Raw genomic sequence first — 10,256 nt, forward strand, 5'->3', positions numbered from 1 at the left:
TGCATAGGAAAAATAACAAACAAAAATCACTTTTTAATAGAATGTTTGTTGAGAAAAAATAGTAGTTCGATCCCTGTGGCAGTGTACCTTTAAAATGTTTAAATCTCTACAATATTAAGTCAACATTATTTTATACCTGCGTTATACAGAAACGTGTTAACACAACGTTTCAAGTTGGAATACCTGTGTAAAGTACCTGATTCTTATACTTATTTCAAGGTGTTTGCTTTGTTAACAGTAACGCTTTATATGTAGTGGTAGTAAGTAGAAGGATGGACTCAGTTTCCGCACTTAGACGCGCATTTGGCTGGCTAATTAAGCCAACCTAGCTCTTCCAGAAGCATTCATGCAACCACTGGCATGAATGCTTTGGAAGGGCGGCTTTGGAAGCGGCCTTGTTTAGTAGTTCCGATCTCGCCTACCAAACCAAGACTCCACTAGTCAGCATTAGCGCCAAGCATCTTTTTGCATTGATAGAAGGCGATCTTTGCTTTATCTAGTTTGAGGTACCATCTTTGTACTGTAAACGGAATCATGTGTCTACTCTGACATGTAAAGTTGTCAACGCTTTACAAATATGTATCTAGATGGCGCTATAGTGAGTTGAGTTTTATTTTACACCTATAGAACTTTATATTTTTAATATCTTAAAAGTAGCCGTTAGAGGGCGCCAAGCACATTAGTGAAAAGGTGATATTATACTGAATACTTATACCACCTATCAACAGGTGATTGTGTACAAGCTACTAGTATGAGAATTAATAAAATACTTATATGTACCAGTAGGTTAGGAATGTGCAGTTCGGTTCACAATTGCCAATGAACATTGAACATATCAAAATAATAATGAGTAGGAGAATACCGTAATCATTATAAGTACAGATATTATGTTATAGAAATATAGTCATATAGTCGAAATAAATAAATTAAATATAAAAAAAATGTTTTTTGTTTTTTTTTTTTTCACGAAAACATTCCTCCACCTGTTTTTTTGCAAATTTAGATGTAGACATTTCTTCACGTTGTTTTCTTTCAGTATTAATCGAAAACCAAAAAACATATACGGGATGCTCTTATTTCTGCGTTTCCACGTGTAGTTCTACAAGAACGAACACAATTAATTTTTTGTCTAAATTGTCTATGGTATGCCCATAAAAAGCCCATAAAACGTCTATCATGAAAAATCTAGTGGCGAAGAGCAAGGTTGTTTGCGATATCAAGGGCCAAAACCAGTCTGTTACACAAATCCCCATTAACAAAGACTTTGCGCCTACTAAAAGCTCAACAACACTGTCATGAAAGAATTCTTATATCTATGTCATAGATAGATTTGTTGGCAGAGTGAGTTCACAGTAGACATATTGTGTCTCTCATGTATACGAGTATAATATTATGTGTTAATTGTTGTTATATTTCATTTTTTCAAAATTATCGTATTATAAGTAATATGTGAGGATTGGGTATGTATTGTTGTGAATACATAAATAATACCTTGTAATAAAACACGCATTCAACACGCGTAAAGGCATTATTAATGCCAGTAGACATATTGTGTCTCTCATAAGAAGGCATTATTAATGGAAAAAAAGGGAAAGTGTCCTATAAAATCATTATAAACAGCTCATACTATATACCAACACTATTTCTACGTACTATAGAAGAAGTAGAAAATCGATGTTAAAAACCTCGCGTTATATTCAATATTACTTTATTTTGTTGGTGAGGAGGTCGCATTTCAATAGAACTAGTACAAAATTGCTTCAAATCTTTTGCGCTTTTGTGAGAATCGAGTTGTGTTACTGGATATTCGTATATTAAATACGTATGTAAATAAAATAAATATTTGCACGGTATTTAATGTTTCGCTGCCACGCATATATCTTTAGATAAGGGTTGTAAAAGCTGGCTAATGTAATTCGAACATTGAGCTTCCCCAGAGACACCAAAACGTGTTAGACATTTTTTTGTTAGTACATACTATAGTAGTTACCGCTATTATTAAAATAAAAATAAATCAGTGGCGCTATAACCTCTTTAGGTCTTGGCCTCAGATTTCTGAATATGTTTCATGATCATTTTTAAATCTAAAAGGCAAGAAGGTGATCAGCCTCCGCTGCCTGACGCACGCCGTCGGCTTTTTGGGTCTAAGACATGTCGGTTTCCTCACGATGTTTTACTTCACCGTTCGAGCAAATGTTAAATGCGCACATAGACAGAACCTACGACTTCAGGTATGAGAGTCGCACGCTGAAGCCACTAGGCCAACACTGCTCTACTGCTACTATTATCTAAGTAAATATATCAAGCAACGGAAAATTGCGAATCCGGGCAAAGTATCGCGCCCTGACTGCACTAAAATAAGAAATCCAGGGTAAATTGCGTGTTGGTTTAAAGAAAACATCATGGATGCATTACGTTAGAGAGTAAACGGGTATTGCGACTGCGGAGGGGCTGCTGCATCTGGCACAGGCAAGCTTCATGAGAGCAGCCCATCTTCAGGAATGGCGTGGCATTATCTTTTTGTAAGTACTCTCTATGTTAGAATGTAAAGTATACATGTGGTCCACTCTGTAATCTGTTGGGAAAATTGTTTAACATGAATAATAAATAATTAAATTCCAAGTTGTGTAAAATAATAGGATTAGCCTCTTATAGGATAACTGGTCCCTTTTGGCCGGTAAGCCTCCACACATGTCTGTGTACAATAGAAATTGTGTGTAATCCTATCTCTGATTCCATAGAATAGCGTCCCATTTGCAGCCATTGAATCGATCGCGAATACCTTCGCATTGAATTGTATTTCCCGAAGTTTCTGTCTGATATGTTTTGGTATATTTGCACTATAGATACTTTCCGTATCGGAGGATCTACACCTAATTTATCTAAATGTTGGGGCGGTATCTAAACTTATATATAGTTAGCTTTGTTTAATTCCATGCAAAGATGATTCGATAGTTTTAAGATCATCGGCTTTACAACTGTTCATTACTATATTGATCACAAATTCGCTTGTGTCATCAGAGAAAATTAAAAATAAAATATACACAAATCATAATTAATAATAGTTCATGAAAGTATAATCACTTGCTTTCCAGCTAAGACCAATTCTATCAAAACTTTTCAGATAAATTTCATCTCGATCATGAACTTAGAGATGGTTTCATTGAACTTTAAGAAAAACAACACAATTTCATTTGTCTTATAACTTATATGTATCGACATTTATCAGGTCAAGCCTTTAGTGTTTTTAAAGTTATAAAAAGGTCGTGCCCTGAGTCCTGTATTTATTATTTTTAACTATCAACTATCGACAAATGAGTAATCCGTGCCTGCCCTGGGTCTGAGACGTACTGGATTCACTGTATGACCAATATAATAACTTGCGCTCATAGATAGAAAAATTGGTGCACAACCGGTTTAAAACACACGGCATTCGGTTTGTGAGTATAGCTGTCTCGTTAGAACAACACAGCCATTAGCTATTCATGTTGTCTAAACTGTTAATATTACATGCATTTAGTTCGCAACAATTAGTTTGTTCGATTTATTACTGTATAAAAGCTGGCTACTGGCTATCGAACATTAATTCACAGCAGTTTTATTGTTCCTCAACCTCTAAGATCTGAAACAAAATCTAAGTACGTCTTAAATATTTTTTTAGCAAATTTCCTTAACATTGTAAAAACACGACAGCATTGACATTTCGTGATTGATGAACACCTGTGATGTGTATTGATGACTTAGAATCCAATCACTTTAAGGAATCTAAGAAGAATAAAAATGTTATAACATCCCAAGTAGATGTCACTTAAACGACAGTAAATGAAAAATGGATTTTAATTTTATTTAACTTTTATTCACGATTTTTCAAAGGTACCCTTTAATGATACACCCATAACGGATTTCACCATATATTCAAACAACATTATGAACTAATTTATTTCTTGAGGTGTGTCGGAAAGTGTAACATGTGTGGGTGTAAATGTGTATATGTGCGTTTTTATGTAATAGTCAAAATCCATTCGATTGCTCCTTTGCAAATACGCGTTTAGTGTTAAAATTGAATAAGTTTTGCGGTTTGTACAACTTATTTCAAATAATACAAACAATCGCTCTCCGTTCTAAGATCAATGAATTTCGGTTCCAATATTTTAAAACATATCTATCGAACTCACGTTTTTTTAATTCCTATTTTTAGCAAAACTTATGTTTACATATATTGTCGTACATATTAGATAGAAGATTTTATAAAATAATCAGTAGATTCCGTAATATGTATGATGTTGTAGACTTAATAAATAAATAGAAAAAATTATTTAACACGCATTATCATTCGTTAAAACCGAAATAACCAAGTTCGCTTTTAAGATAATATGACTTTAAAAAAAAGCGTATTATCTCCTTTTTACATTAAATTATCCAACGTAATGTTTGAATGCGTACAAAGGAATGTTTGTCCCGACCGCATTAAAGGAGAATCTTTTCAGTTTGCTCTGTTCTGTCGATCTTTATCTTGACCCAGCCCCAAATCTTTGAAGGAGTATGGGTAATTAATATTTGTATGCTTGAAAGCGCTGGGTCATTATTTATTTTCCCTATAGATATTTATTTTCGATGCTGAATCATGAATGAATATGTATATCAACGAAATAGTTTTTATATTTATATAGAACAGGGAGCAAACGCGCAGGAGGCTCACCTGATGTTAAGTGATACCACCGCCCATGGACACTCTCAATGGCGAGTGGGTTGCCTTTTAATCATTGGTACGCTCTTTGTCGAATTAGTTGATAGACTATGATCCCACTACTCGATCCGGTAGTTTTTTTTTGATGGATCAAATTTTAAATGAATGTTGAGAGGTATGCAAAGGTTTAGCGATGTAATAGTGGTTGCTTATAAAAAAATGCATAATTTTTAAGGCATTTTCAAGTAAATGACGTAAAAATAAAATGCCAGCTCTGTCAGCCTCAAGGGTATGGTTGGTGTAAACAGGTATATTTTTTTAAATTATGTTATGTCTGTTTTATAGTGACCAGGTCATTTTTATGGGTCAGGAGAGAAACAAGCGAGGTACTCTAAAGTGATAATGCTTTTAAGGGATAGCGGGTGAGTTGCCGACCTTTCAGGAAACGATACGCTCGTTCGATAAGCCTAAGTCGTATCGGTTTGGGAATACCTCTCGTGGCAGCTGATTCCACAAAGCGATGGTGCCCGGCAGAAAGTGCCTTAAAAAGCGCTGAAATGTTTTTAATTAAATAATGAAAACATTATTTTAAGTTTTAACTAAACTCTGCGTTTGTTTTTTAATTTTAATGGTCTGTTTCACAATGTATGGATAAAGTACCAAATAGCGATGCAATACAAATATTATTCAGAAGATAAAAGTTGCGGATAAGAAGTTTCTTATCAGATCTGACAGTCGTGAAACAACAATAGTGTTTATCCTACCAATAAGTAATAAATAGCTTATTTGGAACTTATCCGGACATGTGGAACAGACCCTTATGTGTCGCTGAAAAAAATAAGCTACATAATTATGAACATTTACTTCTTCAAAGGTCCGATAAAACCTTACACACGACAGCTAATACTTTAATACATTTCGCAAGAAATATGATCTGTATTCAAATATGTGAAGGCTTATGTCGCACTATCTTAGATAAAATTTACTTCGCGTGTCTCTTTGGGACATAAATTCCGCGAATATATATATACGATTATCTGTGTGTGAGCAAACTTCAAAAATATTTTCTTCTAATATCAGAATGTTATGGAATTATGATAAGCTTCTAACGTTAGTTTTTACGTAATTCCCGACGCGTTAAATAGTAGCAGTGATACATAAAGTCCCTGGACACTATAGCAGGGGAGTAGAGTGAACATTTCAAAAAAAAAAAACGTTAGTTTTTTAAGATCCTTAGCCAATAAGATAGAATGTAAACTTTTTAAGTGGTACAATAAAGTGATGGTGTTTTAGTGTTTTTTGTAGCACATCCTGAAACTAACGTTTTACATGTTAATAGATGAGAGTGGCGTGCGCAAACACAATGCTTAATATTATATGACTTAGGTATTGTACTTGATTGAAAGTAGCAAATCAAACTCCATTAGTTCCCAGTAGTAACTCTAGTTTCGAAAGCTCTATGAATAATCCCTCAACTTCTCAACTTTCCAACTATCTCGTGAATTCTTCCTGCATTACTTTAGTCTCTAATAGTTCCATTCGAAAGATTAGAATATTTATAAGTTTTGAAAGATAAATTATTATGATTATTAGAATTTTGTCAGAATTTCGAAAAGGTTGTTTATCCATATAATGGTGCCATACTCGTTATGAACTCGAACACTAAAAACAATTAATTGAACAAAACCTTCAGAAAAACAATTAGGAAGGAGAGCAATTTATTAAAATGGCATTTATGATTTCAAATATTAATGAGAGTTAGGTATTTTAGGGCCGTAGTGTTTTCATGAAGGTCGGGCTTATTTATTTTAGAAGATTTTTTTTTATAGAACAAGGGGTAAACGGGCAGGAGGCTCACCTGATGTTAAGTGTTACCGCCGCCCATGGACACTCTCGATGCTAGAGGGCTCGCGAGTGCGTTGCCGGCGTTTTAAGAATTTGTACGCTCTATTTATTTTAGAAGATTTTAATTATTAACACCGTGTTATGATAGATAATTCCATGGTAAAGCTGCATGGTTAAGTGTTCTTAATAGACAAGTATATAGTAAAGAGTTTTTAGACATTTCCTGATGTTTTTCTGCTCCGTAGTTGCAGACACTAAATTGGTGCACAATAGGGGCTTAATCGAAATCGAAACCTGTTAATTGAGAATCGCAGACCTAAAAATAAGGACCGATCTCTAGGTTAACTAAAACTCTGGCACAAGGAAAAAACGCAAAACTGTCTGTCATATTTTATAAGGTAATCTCAGGTAAGTTTCTAAGCTTTTCACCTGCAAATAGCGTCAAAGACTTGTGAGAGAAGGTTGGATTTTTTCGTTATATGGATTAGTTTGGTTTTTGGCCTACTTATAATGGATAAGAAAATCATTATGCGATTGAAGTTTGCTTAGAAATTTTAATAAACACAAACCAAGGGAATTTTAATAGGCCTGATTATCATATTTGCCGTAAGTGGGTTTTTCCTAACATTGGATTCGCAATCGCTATTATTGATGTTCCAAAACTGTTTTTTCTTATAAAGTAAACTAAAATCAAAAGAGACATATCGAACTTTTAATCTAAAAAATATTTGAAGGCTAAAGTTTTTCAAATCATTTTCATAGATACACAGTAGATGCCGTAGTTTATGAATATTGAGTATGTGTTAGCGAGCTTCTATTTTATGTAGAGAATATTTTCACAACACCATAAGCCGAATATGTGAAAACTTTGACTGATATAGCGCTGTTAGTACTTAGCTCATAAAATTATTTTCTAGTTGCCACTATATACGTAATAATCGTTTAAAGATAATCAACTACGTTTTAAAAACTTCTATGCTGTTTTGTAGAAATAAAGTGTGTTTATGTATGTTTACACGTCAAATTTATTTAAACCTGTAGCTAAGCTTGCCTACGCTACAACTGTTGGCTTCAAATTTTCATACCAGCATCGAGCTGGTTTAAATACCTTAAAATTATTTATATATTTTAAAGCGTGCAAAAGACACAGTTGCTTTCTGGCAATGTGAGTGTCCATGGGCGGCGGTATCACTTACTTACTTTAAAATCAGGTGTATATCCTGCCCTCCATTTGCCTCCTATTACATTAAAAAAATGCACTTATTTACAAAATTTACATTTGTACATACGAAACAAGGAAGCTTTATAATTTACAAGCAGAATGTAATTTTAGTAATAAAGGTACTGACCCAAAGTATTGGGTACCCAATATAGTATTTTTTTAAATGATATATATGCGTCAGTTGTTTAGCAATATATTATATGCATCGATATATGTGTAAATTAATCCCATGTCCAGATCGTATTAGAGAAATCAGAGCGAATAGGGTGAACGTAGGTGAATTAAATCGTTTAGTGTAACGACCAGCGAGGTGTGAGTACACGTGTCCATAGTAAATGGATAAATTGAGTTATATTTTAATGAAATTACAGTGAATGACGCTTTAAATATCTCGGATAATCTAATTAATGATAAAGCCAGTTTAATTTCATACTACAAAATATATAAATTACAAATGAATAAATAGGTGTTCGATTTGTTATTCAGGTGTTCTGCAGCATTAACCCTTTTTTGACTTTCCATTTGGATCAGTTCTTTGCTTCTACATCCATTTCTCCCTGAAAACCTTTATGATGTCGCCTTATGTGTTCTTCCCACCTCTATTTTTTGATGAATATGGCCATTTCCATTTCAGCTGCAGCTGGCGCAAGCGCCATTTAAAAAAGATTACATTTGCACTTTGTTAGTAAGCATTGCTTCAATCATTGTAAACTTATCTTACAAAACATACATCCATATGATCTTTAGTCTCAAATATCATTTAGTCGAAATCCCTGAATAATATAACAATAGGTAATTTTGTGTGGCACTCACATTTCTGCGTTTGTTCTGAAGTAAATGGTAAATAGTGGTACGTCTTTGTCATTGAATTTAATAGTTTCTACGTTGTGTAGTACTTAAAAAATATCAGGAAACGTGGCTTGTTTTTCAGCAACATTGTTGTGTCTGACCATTGACGAAGGAAATTCATAAATAATAAAATCGCTGTAATAAATTTTATAAATTTGAACGGTTAACATCGTTAATGCAACCTACACACTCCAAAATGAGGAAATAAATTTTTTTTTACATCATAAAGTAAAATATACATTAAAACGAATAATTGTCTACCAGAGTACACGGTAATCGCTTATCATAATTTTGGTGTAAAACAGGGATTATAAATGTGCGAAATGTAAAGGTATATTATATGCTAAAACAGTTGGGCTTCCTTTGAATTTTATTGACGCACAGTTATTTTAACCAGATGTGGGTTCATGGTCCTCGAGCCACCGATCCTCTTTGTGCCGTTTATAATAGATGACTTATGAATTCTACTTATACTTAACGAATTCCACTTACGCCCGAACCCATTAATTTATCCACAATCTCAGATTGAAAATAATCTGAAATCACACCGTGACAGTCGATCGGTCTCCTATATGTGTCACAATAACCAAACCCTACCCCAATAGCTTTTTAATTATTTTAAATACTGGTGTAAGTTAAAATCTTAAGATAGGATATTGAACAGTCATTTTTATACAAAGGTACCACATACACCGATCCGACCTAAAATGGATAGCTTGTATAGACAGATGGCTATTCTTAATCCGTCGATTGGTTATTAGCACACTTTTATCAATATTTGGATAAAGCTTTCTATATCAGATGGTCAAAAATGGAATGAGATTGGCTATTGGGTTTTGACGTTAAGGTATATGTTGGTATTTAGATCCACTTGTTGAATAGCTTGTTAACTTGAAATAGAAAATGTTTCATAAAAACGCCATATTAATTTTCCGTTTACATTTCAATCGTGCCGTTTGTGAAAATATTCTCTCATTTGTGTAAATTGTCTGTTCTTTAGAAATATAAATGATTAATTATAACATAGCTGGAAACGGTAACATGTAATGTAAATCTGAATAATAACTCTTTGGTTGGAAGCACAGACTTGATTACTTGTCACAAATGATCTACGGAATGCAAAACTTACATACGTGGGTAACACTGAAAATGTTTATAATTGGCTAGTTAGAAACGTTACTAATGAAAACATTTATTGAATTTAAATTTTAGAACTCTTTGGTAACCTTATGTAGTAGATTGCATTCATTTGTGATTTGTTTTTGTGAATTGGCGACAAATGAAAAACTCTTGTTACACGTGAAAATGAACCTAAAGCGAGAAAATTTTTGGTCAATTATTTTCGTTGTGGGCTTACTCAACTACAAAGCTATGATAGTCTACGACTAGTTACAATTAGTTTAACGAGTTTAAGCGTGGACGTAGCAATCTCAATGTTGATTCGCGTGAGGGATGTCCTTTAACAGCGACTACTGAAGATAACATCAGACGCGACGCATAAAAGAGGAAAATATGAGAGTGACGTATCAGCAGATACGGGTAAGCCTAGGCATTGGTATGAGTCAAGGCCAAAAAATATTACACGAACATTTAGGCGTCAGGAAGCTTTTTTCATATTCTAAAAAAAATTCTGTGTTCCCTAGGTAACTTCAA

This window comes from Pieris rapae, chromosome 2 (genome assembly GCF_905147795.1).
Source record: "Pieris rapae chromosome 2, ilPieRapa1.1, whole genome shotgun sequence".
Classification (NCBI taxonomy): domain Eukaryota; kingdom Metazoa; phylum Arthropoda; class Insecta; order Lepidoptera; family Pieridae; genus Pieris; species Pieris rapae.